Source organism: Arachis ipaensis, chromosome B01 (assembly GCF_000816755.2).
Source record: "Arachis ipaensis cultivar K30076 chromosome B01, Araip1.1, whole genome shotgun sequence".
In the NCBI taxonomy this organism is placed as follows: Eukaryota; Viridiplantae; Streptophyta; class Magnoliopsida; order Fabales; family Fabaceae; genus Arachis; species Arachis ipaensis.
The window spans coordinates 46688780-46712628 of NC_029785.2; the positions used below are offsets into that span (position 1 = coordinate 46688780).

Consider the following 23849-nt stretch of genomic DNA (forward strand, 5'->3'; position numbering starts at 1 on the left):
TAATAAGGATGATGCTGATTTTTTGGGTGCAAAAGTGAAAGAGACCTTCTCCAATATGTTTGAATGCTATGTGAATGCAAATAATGGGGGTAGATCTTTTACTTCAGCAACAATGAATGGTACATCAGATGTGGGAGTACCTGATGGCGACATGGCTGGTGATTTTTTCAAGGAGGTGCATTTTCATGAGATCATCAACAAGAATGATGTGGATTTGTATTTGATGGATGGTTTAGAGAAGCCTCGTGATCAAAATACTTTTGACATATTGAATTAGTGGAAGGTAAATTCTAGCAAGTATCCTATCTTATCCCAAATAGCTAGAGATGTCTTAGCAATGCCGGTCTCAACTGTTGCTTCAGAATCAGCTTTTAGCACTGGTGGAAGAGTGCTTAACAACTATAAGAGTTCTTTAACTCCAAAGACAGTTGAGGCATTGATTTGCACACAAAATTGGCTTTGTGCTTCTCCAATGACAACTGATTTTAAGGAGCTTATTGAAGAATTTGAGAAACTTGAATTAGGTATGCAAAAAAGAAATTTGTAGTTCCTTTTATGGTTTATGTTTTTAATTTATAATATATATTATGTTTATGTTTACAATCTATATTATGTTTATGTTTATAATCTATATTGATTTTTTTGTTTTATTTTGTAGAAATTGTACCAACCGGGGAAGATGATGATGAGTCTAGTATGGATTCAGATTAAGCATGGTGGCTGTTTGGTTTTTTTGTTTTAAAGTAACTGTTTCAATTTAAAGTATGTTTATTTTTGTTGTTTTGCTAGACATTTTTAATTGTATTTGTTTTATGTTTAATTAAGTTGAATTTGTATTGAATTGGGATGTGATATACTCTTGTTATTCGAGTTTATTGATGGTTTTAAACTTCATTTTATGGTAATTTAAATTCTGATTATTAGGTGTAAAAAACCGAAAAAATTGACCGAATTAAACCGCTGTTGGTTCGGCTCGGTTCGGTTTGGTTTAGTTCGGTTGTTCAAACAGCAGCCAACCAAATAGTTGGTATCATTATAGAGCCGATCAGGTCGGTTCGGTTAGTTTTCGGTCCAAAACTGAACCAAACCGAACCGTTTACACCCCTAATATATATCTCTGACTTTAAAAAAGGTTGAAACGTGGCCAAGATAAGGGTGTGGTAAAATTTGAAAAAGTGAACTAAAATAGCCTACTTCTCTAAGAACTTAGGTTATGTGTGCCTAAGTCTAAACATAACCAACCCACAATTTCTTATTCTAAACCATATAGTGTATAACCCAGTCAAATCTTAATTAAATAAGTAATTAATTAAATATGGATGAAAATGATTGAAAAAATCAGTAATTATAATTTGACAATTTAAATATGATATTTGGACTCAATGAATTTTTTCGAGTTGGATAACATATTTTTTGCGTAAAAATGCACATTGAAAATTTGACCAGCAGTACCGGCTGAAATATGTTCGGTATTGTAGCTAAGAAAATTCATTATGAGTGAAAAAGTTTAAAAAGTTAAAATTCATGTTTGAGAAGGAAAAAAGTTTAAAACGCACATTAAAACACTAATCTTAAAAATTTTGGCCCAAAGTTGGGCCAAACTGGCCATATATGTGAACCGGGCCCAAGTTGGACCCAAGCCCAACATATATAAGCTAAGTGAACTACCAACTCAGCCCCTGTCTATTTTCAAGAATGACAATGCGACCCCTCAAAATAAAAATGATCCCATTCGGTCCTTGTCCCCTAATTCCGTCACACAACGTGGTCCCTATGCATTATTTTCTAGCGAGGGTTGACGGAAAATGCTGAGCTGTCACGTTTAAAGCGTGACCTATCACATGAGTTGGGTGACATGTTCATTCAATGCCTAGTTGGACAAATTAAAATGGACAGGGGCTAAGTTTTCTAACTCCTTCACTCTAAAAACGATGTCGTTCGCACAGAAAGTAACGCTTCAGTTGCTTCTCAAACATTGTGTTTCCATAAAACCTCATCAACGAGCCTTCATATTTACAAGAAAATCCTAGGAGAAAAGGTTCCTCACTTCTCGAGACTACTGTAGATGCTAGGTTGGTGGAGGGAAGCACTGACATTGCTGCTTACAAGGGTGCTGACAGTGGGTTGGTGGGGGTGTTGATGGAGCTAGATGGAATCCTCTGAGGACGCTTCACATAGTTCAAATTAGTGACTTTCTAGAAAGTGCTTGTCCCTTGTGCTTTGTGTGGTCCAACATTGTGATTCTGATTCTAACAACGCACCATTGTTGTCTACAACCCTCTGTGGTCCTGTTTATAGAGAAGTTTAAATAGGAATAAATCTTGTGTATTTTTGTAAAAGTTAAATAAAGCAATCATGGTTAACTTTTGTTTAAACATTTTTATTGTTAGGATATGTTATTAAAGTTTGAATAAATATGATTGCAGATGTCTGAATATATGGTCATTCCTGTGTTTCACCATGGGGAAAGATTTGTCAAAAACTCTAAGGGAGCTCTTTGCTACTTGGATGGTAAAGTGAAGAGGTTCTCCCCTTTAGACTTGGATTAAATAAATTTTTTTGACTTCATTGAATTGTTTAAAGAATTGGACTACCAAGAGTATAAGCAAATGTTCTGGCTTGATATGGAAGTACCTAACATGGAAGCTGGACTTCATGTAATTAAAGGAGATATGAAGATTAATCAGATGAGGGAGGGTAAGTTGAGGTACAAGAAAACTAATGAGCTGTACATCTATTTTGAACACGAGGTAGACATACCTGAAGTAGTTGGAGAAAGTGTGGCTGAGGAGACTACTGTGCTAGATTCTTTATCATCATCATCTAGAGATGGATATGAGACAACAGAGGATGAGCCTTACAAGCCTTCTCCTCCTGGATATGAGACACCGATGATAGCAGTAGTGAGGAAGAGAAAAGGAAGAAAAAGGTTCCAAAAAGGGAGTTTCAACAAAGAAAAAGACAAGTAATGAGGCTACTGGGTATGAAACTGAAGATAAAAGTACTGATAAGGATCAAAGAACTAAGAAAAAGAGTAATGTGCCCTAAAAAACAAACACCTAAGAAGAATGAGAGTAAGAAGGGTGGTTCATCTTGAAGTAGGCCAAGCCAATCACCAAGAATTGCTAAGAAGAGGACATCTAAAAAATATTCTGATGTTAGAAGAAGAAATATCTTAAGAGATAGATTAGGCAATGAGGGAATGGAGGGTCCAGAACCAAGTATTGGGGCTGGATCAAGGCATATCTAATTTAGAGTGAACTACCAACCCGGTCCTTATCCATTTCCAAGAATGACAATGCGAACCTCAAAATAAAATCGATCCGCTTCGGTTCCTGTACCCGATTTCTATCACATAAAGCGGTCCCATGCGTTTTTCTCCAGCGAGACTTGACGGAAAATGCTGAGCTGGCTCGTTTGGTGCGTGACCTATCATATGAGCTGGATGACGTGATCATTCAGTGCTGAGATGGAAAAATTAAAATTGACAGGGGCTAATTTTTCCACCCCCTTCACCCTAAAAATGACATCATTTTCATGGGAAGCAACGTTTCAGTTGCTTCTGAAACGGTGTGTTTCCATAAAACCCCTTCCTCCAACCTTCACATTTGCAAGAAAACACTACCAGAGCCATGAGCAACAGCAATGAACCACCGTCGAGTTCCATGGGAGTGGAAGAGAAGTTTTTAAAGATGAAGGCAGAAGTCCTCTAAGCATATTTGCAGGAAGTGTTGCTGTGTCGAAGAAGAAGAAGTTTATTGCTCCACGATGCCGGTGTGGGGCGCATGCTATTTAGTTTTTCTCTTCAACAGAACTGAACCCTAACCGGTTATTTTTTGGATGTCCACACTTTAAGGTAATCTAAAACTTAATTTAAGTTTCCTTGATTTTAACTCCCTGTGACATCTTCTGAGCTATGGGTATATTCTACAGAGCTCAACACTGCATTGCAAATTTTTTGCATGGTTGGATGATTATGTTGCATCATTTGAAGAGTTTACCAGAAATTCTCCTGATATAGAGGGTTGGACGCGAGATTAAAGTCAGATACCTGATGTTGCTGGTGTTGATCCCAAAAAACTCAGGGAACTAGATGCTAGAGTTGCTGGGTTAGAATTAGAAGCTAAAAATTGTAATGCCAATAGTGGTACTAGTGGTGTTAGTGTTAAAGCTTTGGTTATTGCTTTTGTATTGGGAATTGTGATCTCTAAATTTTTTTAAGGCATATGACTAGCAGGAACCTTCTGTGATACTAGGTTCAAAGTGTGTCTTATTTTTTTTGAAGTGTATGTTATTTACATTGTAAGTTGTATTACTTTAGAAGTATGTATGTTGTTTCAGATGAGATTATGATTTGTCCCAAGAAAAATGGTCTGTTACTACTTTGATGAATTCTGGCAGCATGTAGTCATACAAATTTTTTAATGAAAAATGTTAGATAAACAAACCCAAAAGATGCCTTATATAAAACATTTACACAAAACATCCAATCATGTCCTTGTTCAGCATGAGAAAGGGACAACTTATAGCCCTTTAATAACAAAAAGAAGGCCAACATGTAGCCTTGAACCAAAGTATTTCCTAAATTTGTTAAGTTTCAAACTGACTTAAACATCTTTCACATCAGTCTAATAGAGTTTCAAAATGACTTAAACATGACCCAAACACTTAGATAAACCAAAGTATTTTCCATATTTGTAAACATTGATACCAAACTAATAACAAAAGGAGTCATTCTTATCATCTATGTCAACAGCAACATATCAAAAATCAAGTCTTCCTCGGAGGTCTAAACCTAGGGGTAGGAATGAACTTGAAAAGCCTTGTTGCAGTCCCAGAACTTGCTGCAGCCATGGTCTCAGTAGAAATAACACTTTGTTGAAGGGGGACATTAGCAGTTGTTGTCCTCGGGTTCACAGTCTGACTGGTTGGAACACATGGTCTAAGACCTGATGCTGCTTGAACTGGTGGTGGACTAGGTTGTCCAAATAAAGGTGGAGCCGAGATAGGAGTAGTCAGGGGCCTAACAACAGGGTGCTTTCTTCTCTGTGCATGACTAAGATTGGGGGTGGAGCAGGGTTGTGGGGGTGGCTAATTCAGGTTCATAGCCTCTCTTGCAACCTATAACAAAAATTTAATGAGTATAAAATAAACAAACAGGTTAAAACAACATTGACCAATCACTATACCTCATCTGCCTGGGGTGCATTTTGTGAAAGGGTAATTTCTTCTCCCTATTCCTGTTGGTCAGAATTACCCTTCTTATGCATTATCTTTGGAAGTTTCTTCTTGTTCTTCTTTGCCTTTGTCCGTCACAGTAGTATAAACATGTTAGTGCAAGGAGAGTCTAATCTGTCATCTAAACAACAATAGAGATAAGGAGCAGGTTAAAAGATATAACCAGTGGATCCATAGGTGGGGCAGGTTGTACAGTATCATTGTTCAGATTGACATTAGGTCCTACATCCTAATCATAATAACAACCAATAATGAGACACATAAACCCCTCACAATTTTTAAATGAGACACATAAATCCCCCACAATTTTAAGACGTGCCTCTTAAACCCTTAACATTTAATATTGTGTTCCAAATCGAACCCCAATTACCTGGCCTCTGTTCTGGTTTGGGTCAAAGAGTACAATGTGCAACCCCTTCCCCTTGGCAGCTCTTCTCTCCTTCTTTGTCAATGGCTGTCAGTTTGGATATTTTAGGTCATTCTTGCATGTCTTGTAGTAATGCCCAAGCTGTCCACAGTTGTTGCACGTCACTTCAAAGGTTTTCTTGGCTTTAGTGGCGTGCATCTCAGGTTTTACAGGATCTACCTTCCTCTTCATCTTGGGGCGATGAGCTGGTCTCTTGATGTTAGGTGGTTCCGTCCTTGGAGCATCACATGGGGTCCAGTACTCCTCTAAGTTTACTGGTTTGATGCAATGCATATATGTTGCTCTGATTGATTACATGGTGAGCCATTTATGCACATGCTCCTCTGGCTTCAAACCAATTTTATACATTGCTGCAATAGCATGACAGCAAGGCATGCCTAACAAGAAGCACAATCCAGACATGCAATCCACAAGGTTATATGAATGATGTACAAATCAATGTCACAACACCCCAATAAAGCAAAGTAAAAAATAACACATAAGTTACAATAACTCAAATAATGATGGATTAATAAACAATTTTACCAGTAAGTTCCCAAACATTACAAGTGCAGGTCCTTTGTTGAAGGTTAACTCCAACCTTACTTGTTCCTCTGTGAACCTCAAAGTGCACCCTATCGTTGTCTCCAGCCCAAATGGCTCTCCACTTGTTAGCTTTAGGCTTCACAAACTTGTCCATTTTCTTCTGCTGTACTGGTGCCAAGTGACCGCTGTGACTCTCTAGCTTCTTCTTGTGTGTTGCCATTTTTCTCATTAAATAGCATCTCAAGTCTTCACACATCGTTAAGATTGGCTTCCCCCGATACTCTACGATCTTTGCGTTCCACACCTCACACATGTTGTTGGTTATATTATCCACCTTCGGACCATGACTGAAATAAGCTTTAGTCCACACTACCGGATCAACTCACTGTAAATACTCCCATGCACCATGATTGATTTTCTTCATTTTCTCCATGCATGCATTGAATTCTTGAAAAGTTGTGCATCTTGCACATTCCCATACCATTTGCTTTGTTTGTTGGTCCTTGAAATGCTTGATAAAGTTTTTCCAAAAATGTAGCACACAATTTCGATGGTGTGCATTAGGCATTACTTCCTTGATAGCTAATTCTAGCCCCTGCAAGTGTTAGACATACAGAAACAGTTTAACAGTTTAGATATCACTTGCATTTTTCATAAAAAAGAGAACAAACGGCCTAATTGAATTACCTTCTGCTGATCACTTATAAAATTCCATCCATGCTGCGTCACCAGCCCCAAGTCATCTTGCAACAGCGTTAGGAACCACTTCCAGGTATCCTTACATTCATTAGGGACAACATCGTATGCTATGATAAAAAAAAAATAGTTGTTTGCGTCCTGGTCCACTGCACTCAGCAATTTTCCACCATAATACCTGGTGCACGAAATTGTGATGTCCAGGCTCGAACAATCCCTGGTAATGGCTCCAAAGCTTGGTGTTTTGATCTTAATTCATAATTGTCACAACTTCGATACAACTAACCAGCAAGTGCACTGGGTCGTCCAAGTAATACCTTACGTGAGTAAGGGTCGAATCGCAGATCCTGAGTGGATCCTGTGGGGTCCACAGATCCTGAGGTTTTCAAGGATTTACATCCCTGCACCCCTTAGGCATGTAAAAATGCCTTTGTATCCAACTCTGGGCGTTCAGCGCCAGGTTGGTGGCCATTTTGGGCGTTCAACGCCCATTTGTGTGCCATTTCTGGCGTTGAACGCCAGAACCATGCCTGTTCTGGCGTTCTGCGCCCAGAAGCTGCCCATTTTGGGCGTTCAGCACCAGAACCATGCTCTGTTCTGGCGCTGAACGCCAGACAGATGCTCCTCCAGGGTGTGATTTTTCTTCTGCTATTTTTTATTCCGTTTTCAATTTTTCTATTTATTTTGTGACTCCACATGATCATGAACCTAAGAAAACACGAAAAACAATAAAAATAAGAATTAGATAAACATTGGGTTGCCTCCCAACAAGCGCTTCTTTAATGTCAATAGCTTGACAGTGGGCTCTCATGGAGCCTCACAGATGTGCAGAGCTTTGTTGAAACTCTCCAACACCAAACTTAGAGTTTGAGATTTTCAAATTGAAAATTTGATTTGACTCATAAGAAACAACTTGATTTTAAAAATTTTTTGAAAAAGTCAACTCAAATTTTCGAATTTGATGAGAGAAAAAGGGAAAGATGTTTTTTTGATTTTTGAAATTTTTATGAAAAACATGAAAATTATGCAATGCATGAAATTTTTAGATCAAAACAATGAATGCATGCAAGAATGCTATGAATGTCAAGATGAACATCAAGAACACTATGAATGTCAAGATGAACATCATAGACACAATTTTGAAAAATTTTTAATGCAAAGAAATCATGCAAGACACCAAACTTAGAATTCTTTAATGCTTAGACACTAAGAATTCAAGAATGCATATGAAAAACAAGAAAATACACAAAACAAAAAATCATCAAGATCAAACAAGAAGACTTACCAAGAACAACTTGAAGATCATGAAGAACACCATGAATGCATGAGAATTTTCGAAAAATGCAAGATGCACATGCAATTGACACCAAACTTATAACATGACTCAAGACTCAAACAAGAAACAGAAAAATATTTTTGATTTTTATGATTTTCTAATTTTTTTGGGTTTTTATTTCATATTTTTCGAAAATTAATTGAAAAAGGAAAATAAGGATTCCAAAAATTTTTAATATGAATTCCAGGAACCTTGCATTCTTAGTCTAAAGCTTCAGTCCAGGAATTAGACATGGCTCACTAGCCAGCCAAGCCTTCAATGAAAGCTCCGGTCCAAAACACTAGACATGGCCAATGGCCAGCCAAGCTTCATCATGTAATTCAGATATGACATGCCTGACATACTCATTCCCAAAGGAATAGACATGGCTTTACAGCCAGCCAGGCTTCAACATGCTTCATGAAACACTAGAATTCATTCTTAAAAATTTTGAATAAAAATTTTTTTGAAAATATTTTTTTTTTTCGAAAACAGATGAGAAAATTTTTGAAAGATTTTTGAAAAATTTTTGAAAAGAAAACAAAAAAAAAATTACCTAATCTGAGCAACAGGATGAACCGTTAGTTGTCCAAACTCGAACAATCTCCGGCAACGGCGCCAAAAACTTGGTGCACGAAATTGTGATATCCAGGCTCGAACAATCCCTGGTAATGGCTCCAAAGCTTGGTGCTTTGATCTTAATTCATAATTGTCACAACTTCGATACAACTAACCAGCAAGTGCACTGGGTCGTCCAAGTAATACCTTACGTGAGTAAGGGTCGAATCCCACGGAGATTGTTGGTATGAAGCAAGCTATGGTCACCTTGTAAATCTCAGTCAGGAAGATATAAAGTGATAAAGGTGTTTTCGAATATGATATAATAAAAGAGGGATAGAGATACTTATGTAAATCATTGGTAGGAATTTCAGATAAGCGAATGGAGATGCTTTTCGTTCCTCTGAACCTCTGCTTTCCTGCTATCTTCATCCAATCAGTCTCACTCCTTTCCATGGCTGGCTGTATGCAAGGGCATCACCGTTGTCAGTGGCTACATCACACGCGTTCATAAGGGAGAATGGTGATGAACGTCACACATAAGCATCACCTTCATCACGTTCTTGGGTGCGAATGGGTATCTTAGAAGCGAAATAAGATGAATTGAATAGAAAACAGAAGTACTTTGCATTAATCTTTGAGGAACAGCAGAGCTCCACACCTTAATCTATGGAGTGTAGAAACTCTACCGTATGAAAATACATAAGTGAAGGTCCAGGCATGGCCGAGATGGCCAGCCCCCTTAAAACGTGATCAAAGGATCATAAGGTAATCCAAAGATGGTCAAAAAGACGTCTAATACAATAGTAAAAGGTCCTATTTATAATAAACTAGTCACTAGGGTTTACATGAGTAAGTAATTGATGCATAAATCCACTTCCGGGGCCCACTTGGTGTGTGTTTGGGCTGAGCCTGAGTGTTGCACGTGCAGAGGCCATTTGTGGAGTTGAACGCCAGTATTTGTGCCAGTGTGGGCGTTCAACTCTGGTTTTGGATCCTTTTCTGGCGCTGGACGCCAGATTTGGGTAGAAAGCTGGCGTTGAACGCCAGATTACGTCATCTATTCTTGGCCAAAGTATGAACTATTATATATTGCTGGAAAGCCCCGGATGTCTACTTTCCAACGCAATTGGAAACGCGCCATTTTGAGTTCTGTAGCTCCAGAAAATCCACTTTGAGTGCAGGGAGGTCAGAATCCAACAGCATCAGCAGTCCTTTTTCAACCTCTGAATCTGATTTCTGCTCAAGTCCCTCAATTTCAGCCAGAAAATACCTGAAATCACAGAAAAACACACAAACTCATAGTAAAGTCCAGAAATGTGAATTTAACATAAAAACTTATGAAAACATCCCTAAAAGTAACTAGATCCTACTAAAAACATACTAAAAACAATGCCAAAAAGCGTATAAATTATCCGCTCATCAATACCCTTTCAAGAAATAGCCATCTAGACCAATTAACAGCCTACAACCCTGAATGAAACCCTTCTTGGAAGCATCTAAACTAATGTAGAACCTATCAAACAATGGAAGGGCTTCAGGTTGTGGTATTGTCTCCATCAATGTTGTGGACCCGGGATTACTCCGATGAATCTCACTCAAATAGTCTCTAACTTTTTCATATTGTGCCCGTGCATTACCAATGACCACCTCTCTAGCTACTTTCAAGGCCCTCGCAATCATCCTATAGTTAAGTTGCATATTATACTCCTCAATCATGTAATCCATTGCCTGCCTTGGTTTCATATCAGGATGGATAAATAGTCTCTTAATGAACTTCGAGGCCACCAAGCCCCTATCTGTCATGTTGCTGCCATAGTCTCTGGCACAGGTGTGCTCATCTATTAGAGTTTTCACTTGAAAACACCTACTAGCACTATTCCATGATGTGAAAATCAGCCATGGACAATCCTCAGCAGCACATGCTGCCGTCAGCCTATGCTTCTCATTTTTTATATATAACACATTCTTTCCCTCAAATACAAAGTAGTCTTTCAAAGCCTTCTTGAACAAGTCCATTGTAGGGAATATCTGACCAACATTAAACACTACCTCTCCATACTCAATATCCTCACTAAAGGAATCATATGATGTCCTTCTCTCATCCTCAGAAGAAACTGGGCTCTTGAAGGCCTCACTCTCATACTCATATGGTTTCTCATAATCACTATCCATCTCCACCTCAGTTGGGACTGAGCTTCGGTTACTAGGCCCATCACCCATACTAGGACCCTCACCTGATCCACCTACAGGCCCATCTCTTTGCTCTGTTTGTCCAGCCCCAACACTTGGTCTAGGCCCATTACTTTGGCCCTCCATCCCCTTCTTGCCCAGTCCATCTCTTAAGATATGCCTCCTTCTAGAACCAGAATATTTTTTAGATGTTCTCTTCTTAGCAGTTATTGGTGATTGTCTTGGGGTATTACTACTTAAACCATCATTCTTACCCTCATTCTTCTTAGGTGACACTGTTTTTTTAGGCACACTATTCTTCTTCTTAGTTCTTTTATCCTCATCTGTACTTTTATCTTCAGTTTCATACTCAGCAGTCTCATTACTCATTTTCTTTGCTGAAACTCCCTTTTTTGGAAACTTTTTCTTGCTCTTATTTTCTTCTTCACTACCGTTGTCATCTGTCTCAAATCCAGGGGGAGGCTTGTAAGGCTCATCCTCTGTTGTCTCATATCCATCATCAGTTGATGACGATGATGATGATAAATCCAGCACAACAATCTCCTCAGCCACATCTTCAACTACATCAGGCATGTCCGCATCGTGTTCAAAGTAGATGTATAGCTCATCAGTTTTCTTGTACCTCAACTTACCCTCCCTCATCTAATTAATTTCTACATCTTCTTTAATTACATGGAGTCCATCTTCCATATTTAGTTCTCCCATTTCAAGCCAGAACATCTGCTTATACTCCCGGTAATTCAATTCTTTAAATAATTCAACCAAGTCAAAAAAATTTACGTAATCCAAGTCTAAGGGGAAAAACCTCTTCACTTTACCATCCTAGTAGCAGAGAACACCCTCAGAGTTTCCGACAAATCTCTCCCCATGGTTAAACACAAGAATGACCATATATTTAGACATCTGCAATCAGTTTATTCAAGCTTTAATAAAATCTCCCAAACAATAAACATGTTTAAACATGAATGACCACCATTGTATTATTTAATTTTCTCGAAAATGTACAAAGTTCAGGGTTATTTGAATTTTTCCATGACCAGGACCACAAAGGGTTGCAAACAACAATGGTTCCGTGTCAGATGCAGAATCAAATTAAGGGAACACACAACGCAAAAGGGACAAATGCTTCATATAAAATCACTAACCTGAACTGTCTGCAGCATCCTAACATAATTCTGTCCAGCTCCGTCAACAGCACCACCAAATCGTCGTCAACTATGACGTCGTCAACACCGTAAGCAGCAACGTCAGCGCTTTCCTCCACCACACAGCATCCACAGTGGTCTCGAGAAGTGAGGAAGCATTTGACCAAGGGTTTTCTTATAAATGTGAAGGTTAGAGGAAGGTGTTTTATGGAAACACACCGTTTCAGAAGCAACTGAAACGACGTCGTTTTTAGGGTGAAGGGGGTGGACAAATTAGCCCCTTTCTATTTCAACTTATCCATCTCAGCACTGAATGAACACGTCATCTAGCTCATATGACGGGTCACGCACCAAACAAGCCAGCTCAGCATTTTCCGTAAGGTCACGCTGGAGAAAAACGCATGGGGACCGCTTTGTACGACGAAAATCGAGGATAGAGACCGAAGCGGATTGATTTTATTTTGAGGGGTCGCATTATCATTCTTGAAAATGGACAGGAGTTGGGTTGGTAGTTCACTCTCTAATTTATACTTTGATTCTTATGGTAATTTATGTTTTACTTTATCTTGTATCTATTGCCTCACTGTGACACTGATTTCTAATTCATACTTAATTTGTTGTGGATTGCATGGGTGGATTGTATTTATTTTCAAGAATGCCTTGCTGTCATACAATTACAGCAATGTGTAAAATTGGACTCAGGCCAAAGGAATATGTGCATAAATGGCTCACCATGCAAGCAATTAAAGCAACATATATGGATTGCATCAAACCTGTTAATTCAGAGGAGTACTGGATCCCTTGTGATGCTCCAAGGACAAAATTGTCCAATATTAAGTGACCAGCTCATCGCCCCAAAATGAAGAGGAGGTAAATCCTGTAGAACCTGAGATGCACACTACTAAAGCTAGGAAAACCTTTGAGGTGACGTGCAATAAGTGTGGACAGTTTGGAAATTACTACAAGACTTGTAAGAATGACCCAAAAGATCCAAATTAGCAACCATTGACAAAGAAGGAGAGAAAACTGCTAATAGAAAGAGGTTGTAGATTGTACCCTTTGACCCAAGCCAGAACAGAGACCAGGTAATTCGGGTTCAAATTGGACCACTTTGTAAATTGTTAGGGGGTTTAAGAGTCACCTATGAAAATTGTGAAGGGTTTACATGTCTCATATTAGAATACCACTTATTTTAGTTTGTTTATATGAATAGGATGAAGGTTCTTATATGAACAATGATAATGTATAACCTGCACCACCTATAAATCCACTAGTAACATCTATGAAATTGTTACATGTCCATATTACTGTTTAAGTTACAAATTATAATCTCCCTAAATGAAGATGTTTGTGTTAATGTGATAGACAAAAGCAAAGAAGAACCAGAAGAAAATTCCAAAGACATTACCAAGGAAGCGTAATTCGGAATCTCAAGAACAGAGAGACAAAATTTCCCTATCTAAAAATGCACCCGAGCAGAAGAAGTATAGTGGTTTGTCACTGTTGTTCAACCTATGTGTCCCAATTAACTCGATTTTTTGTTACAGGTTGCAACAGACTCCTTAACCCTGAATCAATCACCTCCTCAATCCAACTCCACCCCGAATTTCAATCATACCCAGAGAAGAAAACATCCTATTGTTAGTCCCCCGATTGCTCCTATATCGGCTCCACCTTCATTTGGACTATCTACTCCACCACCTGGTCCTCCAGCATCAGGTCTTAGATCCCGTGTTCCAACCAAATAGAATGTAAATCCAAGGACAACAATTACCAATGTCCCCCATCAACAAAGTGCTATTTCTACTGAGACCATAGATGTAGCAAGTTCCTGGACTGCAGCAAGACTTTTCAAGTTCATTCCTACCTCTGGGTTTATACCTCCGAGGCAGACATGATCTCTGATGTGTTGCTGTTGACTTCGATGATATCAAACCGAACTTTTTTGTTGTGGCTTTGATGTCGGTGTTTACAAATTTAGGAAAAAATTTGCTTTAATTAAGTGTATGTATGCATGTTTAGGTCAATTTGAAACTCTACTAGACTGAGTGATTGGAAGATGTTTTGATTCAAGACTACATGTTGGCCTTCTTTTTGTTGTTAAATGGCTATCCCCTTTCTTGAAAAGCAGAGTTCTTTGTTTTCGCATTAATAACTGACATAAAAATTTATCATTTTTTAGGACTTAGCAATTGTGATGATGTGCTTCTTATATATATTGGAGACAACACAACAGATGAAGATGCATTTAAGGTAATAATGAGCGCTTTCATGTCCACATTTCTTTTCCATTTACTCTGGTGGTTTGGTTGAATAGTGATCTCAAATGAATTCATTTTTATTCTAACAGGTTCTGAGGGAGGGAAATAAAGGTTATGGGATCTTGGTGTCTTCAGCGCCAAAAGAAAGCAATGCAGTTTACTCTCTCCGTGATCCATTAGAGGTACTTCTTATATTCTTCGTGATGTTCTGCTGTTGCAGTTGTTTTGCTTGCAAATGCTATCTTGGATCTTGAGTTGTGATTCATTTGTTATGTGTTTGCAGGTGATGGTGTTTCTCAAGTCTCTTGTGGTATAGAAGTCAAGCCCCCTAAAAAGCCTTATATAGTGTATAGAGTTGAATTATACTCTAATATATACTATAAACTATCATTTTAAATATTTAAAAATTTATGTCTTGTTTGATAAGTTTGTAAACTCATTATTTTTATATTTAGAAGTTTATTTATCTAATATTTTGTATAAATTTTATTTCTATATTTAAAAGTTTATTTGTATTAATTGTCTACTATTTTTCAAATAGAAAAAATAATTAAAAAAATGTGGCTATTAAAATCGATGGTAAAGTTGTCGCTTTTTAAATTTAAAATAGACAAAAGAAAACAAAATATAGATAATGAATTTGTCGTTATTTTAATAATTAAATCGACAACTCTTTTTTCGATTTTATTGAATCAAATATCGATGGAAATGGTGTCGATTTTGTATAAAAATATTGACGGCAAAACTGTCGATTTTATTAAGCAGGTAAAATTCTCACACTCATATTATGGACGAGAATATTGTCGATTTTAATGAATTATTATCGACGGCAAGCCGTCGATTTTATTATAATTTTGAAAAATCGACAAGCTTAATAGCGACAACCTCCGCCGTCTATTTTGCCCTCGATTTTTTTTAATATTATCGACGGCTTAGCCGTCGATTTGGCCGTCGATTTTAATGATGTTTCTTGTAATGATAAAATATCATAAATTACAAGAATAATAAAATCTATAACTACCAAATGCAAGAAAGTAATAATATCAACTCAATTAAGCATGAACAAAACATAAAATATCAATTGCATTGAAGAAAAATGAGAATCCAACAATGATTTATAAACTAAAAATAGCAAAATAGAGAAAGTAATAAGAAATTCTAACTAAAGTAGCAAAATAAGAAATTATAAGCTCAACACTACAATTAAACAAAACTAAAACCTAGAACTAGAGAAAATCAACTAGAAACCCTAAAATTCTAGAGAGAAGTTGGAGTTTCTCTCTCTAGAATTCACTAAACCATCCTAAAAACTAAAATCTAAAACTACTTGCTTCTTCCCCTTTCATCTTGGCTTCATTATACTATCAGAAATGGCTATTAGGGCCTTTGAAAAGCCCAAAACATGAGGATGCACGTGTTTCTTTAACTCAAATAGCCTACCTCTCTAAGAACTTAGGTTATGTGTGCCTAAGTCTAAACTTAACCAACCCACAATTCCTTATTCTAAACCATATAGTGTATAACCCAGTCAAATCTTAATTAAATAAGTAATTGATTAAATATGGATGAAAATGGTTGAAAAAAATAGTAATTTTAATTTGACAACTTAAATATAATATTTGGACTCAATGAATATTTTTGATTCGGAAAATATATTTTCTGCGTAAAAATGCATACTGAAAATTTGACCAACAATACCAGCTAAAATCTGTCTGGTACTGCAGTTGAGAAAATTGATTGAGTGAAAAAGTTTAAAAAGTTAAAATTCATGTTTGAGAAGGTAAAAATGTTTAAAACGCACATTAAAACACTAAAAAAAGGTTTTGACCCAAAGTTGGGTCAAACGGACCATATATGTGAATCGGGCCCAAGTTGGGCCCAAGCCCAACATATATAAGCTAAGTGAACTACCAACTTAGCCCCTGTCCATTTTCAAGAATGACGATGCGACCCCTCAAAATAAAAACGATCCACTTCGATCCCTGTCCCCTAATTCCGCCACACAACGCGGTCCCTATGCGTTATTTTCCGACGAGGGTTGACAGAAACTGTTGAGCTGTCACGTTTGAAGCGTGACCTATCACATGAGCTGGGTGACGTGTTCATTCAATGCCTAGTTGGACAAATTCAAATGGACATGGGCTAAGTTGTCTAACTCCTTCACTCTAAAAACGACGTAGTTCGCGCAAAAAGTAACGCTTCAGTTGCTTCTCAAACGTGTTTCCATAAAACCTCACCAACGAGCCTTCACATTTACAAGAAAACCCTAGGAGAAAAGGTTCCTCACTTGTCAAGACCACTGTAGATGCTAGGTTGGTGGAGGGAAGCGCCGACGTTGCTGCTTACAAGGGGTGCTGATGGCGGGTTGGTGGTGGTGTTGATGGAGCTAGACGGAATCCTCTAAGGACGCTTCACACAGTTCAAATTAGTGACTTTTTAGAAAGTGTTTTCCTTTGTGCTTTGTGTGGTCCAACATTATGATTCTGATTCTAACAACGCACCATTGTTGTCTACAACCCTCTGTGGTCTTGTTTATAGAGAAGTTTAAATACGAATAAATCTTGTGTATTTTCGTAAAAGTTAAATAAAGCAATCATGGTTAACTTTTGTTTAAACATTTTTATTGTTAGAATATGTTATTAAAGTTTGAATAAATATGATTGCAGATGTCTGAATATATGGTCATTTCTGTGTTTCGCCATGGGAAAAGATTTGTCAAAAACTGTGAGAGAGCTCTTTGCTACTTGGATTAAGTAAATTTTTTTGACTTCGTTGAATTGTTTAAAGAATTGGGCTACCAGGAGTATAAGCAAATGTTCTGGCTTGATATGGAAGCACCTAACATAGAAGCTGGACTTCATGTAATTAAAGGAGATATGAAGATTAATCAGATGAGGGAGGATAAGTTGAGGTACAAGAAAACTAATGAGCTGTACATCTATTTTGAACACGAGGTAGACATACCTGAAGTAGTTGGAGAAAGTGTGGCTGAGGAGACTGTTGTGCTAGATTCTTTATCATCATCATCTAGAGATGGATATGGGACAACAGAGGATGAGTCTTACAAACCTCCTCCTCCAGGATATGGGACAGATTATAGCAATAGTGAGGAAGAGAAAAAGAAGAAAAAAGTTCCAAAAGAGGGAGTTTCAACAAAGAAAAAGACGAGTAATGAGACTGCTGGGTATGAAACTGAAGATAAAAGTACTGATAAGAATCAAAGAACTAAGAAAAAGAGTAATGTGCCCAAAAAAACAAACACCTAAGAAAAATGAGAATAAGGGTGGTTCATCTAGTAGTAGGCCAAGCCAATCACCAAGAATTGCTAAAAAGAGGACATCTAAAAAATATTCTAGTGTTAAAAGAAGGCATATCTTAAGAGATAGATTAGGCAATGAGGGAATGGAGGGTCTTGGACCAAGTATTGGGGCTGGACCAAGGCATATCTAATTTATACTTTGATTCTTATGATAATTTATGTTTTACTTTATCTTGTATCTATTGTCTCACTGTGACACTGATTTCTAATTCATACTTAATTCGTTGTGGATTGCATGGGTGGATTGTATTTATTTTCAAGAATGCCTTGCTGTCATACAGTTACAGCAAAGTGTAAAATTGGACTCAGGCCAAAGGAATATGTGCATAAATGGCTCACCATGTAACAATTAAAGCAACATATATGGATTACATCAAACCTGTTAATTTAGAGGAGTATTGGATCCCTTGTGATGCTCCAAGGACAAAATCATCCAATATTAAGAGACCAGCTCATCGCCCCAAAATGAAATGGAGGTAGATCCTGTAGAACGTGAGATGCACACTATTAAAGCTAGGAAAACCTTTGAAGTGGCGTGCAACAAGCGTTGACAGTTTGAAAATTACTACAAGACTTGTAAGAATGACCAAAAAGATCCAAATTAGCAACCATTGACAAAGAAGGAGAGAAGAGCTGCTAAGGAAAGAGGTTGTAGATTGTACCCTTTGACCCAAGCCAGAACAGAGACCAGTTCGGGTTCAAACTCCACCACTTTGTAAATTGTTAGGGATTTAAGAGTCACCTATGAAAATTCATATTAAAATACCACTTATTTTAGTTTGTTTATATGAATAGGATGAAGGTTCTAATATGAACAATGATAATGTAACCTGCACCACCTATGACTCCACTGGTAATATCTATGAAATTGTTACACGTCCATATTAGTGTTTAAGTTACAAATTATAATCTCCCTAAATGAACATGTTTGTGTTACTGTTATAGACAAAAGCAAAGAAGAAACAGAAGAAAATTCCAAAGACATTACCAAAGAAGGGTAATTCGGAATCTCAGGAACAGAAACGAAATTCCCCTCTCACATACTGCACCCCGAGCAGAAGAGGTATAGTGGTTTGTCATTGTTATTCAACCTGTGTCCCAATTAACTCGATTTTTTGTTACAGGTTGCAACAGACTCCTTTAACCTGAATCAATCACCTCCTCAATCCAACTCCACCCCCAATTTCAATCATGCCCAAAGAAGAAAACATCCTATTGCTAGTCCCCCGATTGCTCCTATATCGGCTCCACCTTCATTTGGACTATCTACTCCACCACCTGGTTCTCCAACATCAGGTCTTAGACCCCGTGTTCCAACCAAACAGAAGTGCTATTTCTGCTGAGACCATGGATGCAGCAAGTTCCTGGACTGCAGCAAGACTTTTCAAGTTCATTCCTACCCCTGGGTTTATACCTCCGAGGCAGACATGATCTCTGATGTGTAGCTGTTGACTTAGATGATATCAAACTGAACTCTTTTTGTTGTTGCTTTGATGTCGGTGTTTACAAATTTAGGAAAAACTCTGCTTTAATTAAGTTTATGTATGCATGTTTAGGTCAATTTGAAACTCTACTAGACTGAGTTGGAAGATGTTTTGATTCAAGGCTACATGTTGGCATTCTTTTTGTTGTTAAAGGGCTATATGTTATCCCTTTCTCAGGCTGAACAAGGACATGATTGGTTGTTTTCTACACTTGAATGTCGCACAGTACTTTGTGCGCGAACTAGGACCAAACGGGGCTGGTGTTTCACTAATCATGCTCATCATTACGGGTATCCTGCGCATCCATGTCCATTGCCTTGCTTCCTCTGCTTTTCTTGTTGCTTACGATGACTCATCCTGAAAAATGTAAAAGAGAATATATTAAAATATAAACACAAGTGACGCAAGCAAGATGAATAAAGCAAAGCAACATTTAAATCAAGAAAGTGAGGTTGAATACACTAAAATGAGTTGAATTTATGAATTTGTGACATGAAGAAAAGCAATGTGTGAATTCTAAGTTTGACGGCGGTTTAAAATTCACACATTGTAGAATTGAAAGCACTATGCCACATTATTTCAATCAAAGTTCAAATTTACTCAATTGGTGTGCCTAAAGTGATTTTCAACATATTTGCAAGCTACAAATAAGTAAACAAGCAACAAGAAGCTCAATAATCACTTAGGCAATTCAAAAAAATTGATGTAATGGTGAAAGATTGTGCAAAAGAAGAGTTTTATAGCATATGATATGTAGTGATTGAAATTCAAATTTCAAAGAGACCAACATGATATTTACACATAATACATATACTCAAAACTCAACCAATGAGAAATGTTTAGCACTTTACACAATCCTTTATCGCAAATATTCATCTCAACAATGAATCATGCCAAAGAAAATCAAACATTCTAAATCACATAGTAGCTACAACATGCAATTCAAAATCCAAAATAGTCATAGAGACAATCACAAACAACAGTGTATGAACTAAACAAGAACAATGTCCAAGCAAAGTAAGAGGAACAAGTTCAACACCAATGTACTTCCTATAATGAATAGCACAAGATTAATTTAACGAATTGAAAATCGTTCCTAATATAACCCAAAACCAAACAAGACATGCAAGGCTAACACAATTGGATTAAATAGGACCAAGTTCATTAATCTTGTATTATTGGTCAAAGGACCTCAATCATTCAAAAATTCAACAAATTGGTCAATTAGAACAAATCAAATTCATTAACAATGCATAAGAACAATCATAACATGCAAACGGGCATTGATTTCCAAGAATTAGACCAAAATTTCATTGAAAGTTCTTTGAGACAAATTGTAAACACTCGGCATGCAAAGGAATTAAACAAATCAAATATCACAACCAAGTATTCATTCAACCTCCATTCACAAAATCAGCATCAATTGTGCACAAATCAGCAACATACCTCAGTAATTCAGCAGCAATTCAGTCAAGCCAGTCCAAACAAACTAAAATTCAAACTCAAGAAGCATGATAGCATGATGAATTATCTATGAACTAACACTAATCCTACTCTAAAGTAACCTAACAGCAGCAAATTTTCAGCAATAACAACCTTAACACATTGAATTAACAGATATCCAAATAATCAAAACAATTCCACACAATCAAACATGCAGTAATCAAGCATTACACTGTCAATTTCAGCATCAAAATTCATCAAAACCGGCAGTAAAACAGCGCATCTCCACACAATCAAACAAATTCCAACCAATCTCAATAGCAAATTTTCAGCAATTCAGCAACAAAACAGCAAATCATGAATATAGTTAACCATTTCCAAATAATTCCAGCAGCAATATCTGAACAATGCGGCAGAAAGTAAGTACTAAACACCGGGTTGATAAACAATTAATCAATCCAAACAATTTTTTCATATCAGACTCAAGAATAGCATGAAAGCATGATTAATTATCCAGCAAGCAAACCCAATCAAAGCAAACCAAACCGCAGGTTTCAACAATTCTAGCAGCAATCTGTCAATGGAACCAGTTTCAATCCACAACAACCATATATTCCAGTACAAACCCACATATTTAACACAATTCGAGCAACAATTTTCTAATGGAATTAGCAATGAACTAGTTAACTATGACGTCGTCAATCAATCCTCAGCAATCCAAATAACAATATCATCAGCATCCAGTAACTCACAGAAATTTAGAATCAAATCCATGGATTCCAGCGCAAGCAATATAAATTCAACGGCAATTTCAGCAACAATTCAGAAATCCAAACATATACAATTCTAACCAGAAATCCCTAATTCTAACCTAAACTCAACTAACAGCAGCAGTAAATAATCATAACCACATCAAATTATCCCAGAAATTAACATATACTAATCCTAAACTAAGTAAATCAGATAAGAAATCAAAGAGAAGTGAACTAAAACCTGTTTGTAGAATAGGAAAAAGGAAAACATAGAAACAAGGGGAGCAGGGGTTGCAGCGGCAGTGACAGCTGCAGCTGGTGGAGCGCCGGCGGTCTGGACACGACGGGAAGGGAGAAGAAGGCTGCCATGGTGGTCTCTGATTCGGCTCTGCGCTGGAGAAGGGAGCAGGGTCGCACAGAGGGGCTGGAGCTTCTGTTCTGTTCAGTGAGGGAGCTGAGGCAGAACAGGAGTTAACGGCTGGGCTTCGACGGCGGCACTGGCGCGAGCGGTGATTCGCGGAGGTGAGGCGTCGAGAGGGAGAAGACGAGAAGAAGCAGGGGTGGTTCCGCGACGGTGGTGGACGGTGGCGACGGAGATGCTGGAGCGGTGGTCTTGGGCTCGGGTTCGGTGGTTTTGCGAGTGAGATAGAGAGAGGAAAAGAGGGTTGGTGTGGCTGAGGAGGACAGAGAGCACGCGAAGGGGAGAAGAGGGAAGAGGGTCGCGGTGGCTCGTCGACGGCGCGGTGGGTTCTGGTTCGAGGCTGACGGTGATGGTTGGCGGAGCTAGGGTTCGGACAGGGGGAAGAGCTCGCCGGCAGTTGTGGGTGAAGGGATGGTTCAGGGTGAAGCAGGGGCTATTAGTGGCGATTCTGAGAAGGGAGAAGAAGAAAGGGAAGAGGAAGATGGTGGCTTCCGGCGGAAGGAGGGCGGCAGCGGTGGTCTGACGATGATGGCGGGGCTGTGATGGAGAAGAGAAGGGCTGCCGTGAGGAGAGGGAAGGGAGAAGAGAAAGGGGGAAAGGAAGCTGAGAGTAAGGATTGGGGTTTCGTTAACCCACGTGCTCACTCACTGAACAGAGAGTTTGAAATGGTGGGTGCGTAAGTATAATTGGTGTATGTATCACAAGAATTTTTTTTTTTTAGCTAAAAAAAGGATTTTTTTTTTATAAATTCTAATATTTTAAAGAATAAAATTCTAAAATTTTTATTCAAATTTATTCAAGTTATTGTAACAACTTTTTAAATCACGTACTCTTTTTCTGTTTCTTTCTCCTTCTTTTTCTCGTTCTCCTCTTCCTCGTATTTCTTCTTCTTCTTCTTTCAAATCAGCGCAAGTTTTTCTTTTTTCCTTCTTCTTCTCCTCCCCTTTCTTCTTCTTCTTCTTCCAAATTTGCACACGCATATTTTTTTCTTTTCTTCTTTTACTTCTCCTCTTTCTTCTCCCTCTCTTAGAGATTATCAATTCAATTCAGAATACCTGCGTCCATTCAATTCAAAACAATTCAATTCAATTCATAATAAACCGAACATGTTATTAAGATGAAACAATTGTATAATATTAAATGAAGGGAACATTATTCATTATATAAAATCAAATTCTAAACAGATTTCTGTTAATGAGTTGAACACGTTATTAAGGTGAAACAATTTTAAAGTACTAAATGAACGAAACATTATCCATTATATAAAATCAAATTCAAAACAGCTGTGTCTACAATTTAGAGATTATCAATTCAATTCAATTCAATTCAATTCAATTCAAAAACACATGCGTCCATTCAATTCGATTGAAAAAATAATCCATTAGCAAAATATTGGTGTTGTTGGTAATGACGATAACGAATCTGCGTGCACGAAGAAGGAGGAGTATGCGTGAATTTGAAAGAAGAAGAGGAGGACATATGTGTGTATTTGAAAAAAGAAGAAGAAGCGCGTGAATGTATGAGTGTATTTGAAAGAAGAAGCACGTGTAATGATACTCTTTTAGTGAGAGTGGTTTTTGTTGGTGTTAAACCTACTTGGATAAACTTGGATAAAAAAATACTTGGGATGTGTAGCAATCGTATATTTTAAAATCAAAGTTGAACTCCAAATTAAGTAAATTAACTAAAAACTTAATAAATATAACCAAAATAGAAAATCAAATTAAGAAAAAATTATAAACAAGAGGTTTTTTTTTCATAACAATCCAAACGTAAACAATATTTTTTTAATCTATTATTTACATTCTAAAAACAAATTAAGCTCCAAATTAATAATATTTTTATCTTTTAAAAATTATTTTAACTATTCAAACATGCAATTCTAAACAAAAATCTACCAAATCAAGCTAATAACTAAAAGAAATATTTACAAGAATGATAAAAAAGAAGTGTAGTTTGGAAGGTTTTATCATAGTGGAGTCTCTCCCACCTAGCACTTTTATTTAAAGTCCTTAAGTTAGACGTTTTGGTGACCTCTTTTAAGGAGGCTTGTGCTTGAACTCATCCTTTAT

General features: G+C 37.5%; 2 long non-coding RNA genes across 4 annotated transcripts; both read right to left on the bottom strand.

Moving 5' to 3' along the window:
• LOC110271020 lies at nt 4448-7126 on the bottom strand. Its single transcript, XR_002360994.1, has 2 exons — nt 5190-7126; nt 4448-5121 (listed from the first exon to the last, which is right to left on the bottom strand). It is a non-coding gene; the product is annotated as an uncharacterized LOC110271020 (long non-coding RNA).
• On the bottom strand, nt 9981-22447 carry LOC107630147. Of its 3 annotated transcripts, XR_001618153.2 has the most exons (4): nt 21598-22447; nt 18666-19518; nt 18057-18160; nt 9981-10032 (listed from the first exon to the last, which is right to left on the bottom strand). It is a non-coding gene; the product is annotated as an uncharacterized LOC107630147 (long non-coding RNA). The 3 variants fall into 3 exon arrangements; XR_002361006.1 differs by lacking the exon at nt 9981-10032 and having other exon boundaries at nt 17518-18160; nt 21598-22446; XR_002361001.1 differs by lacking the exons at nt 9981-10032; nt 18057-18160 and having other exon boundaries at nt 18489-19518; nt 21598-22443.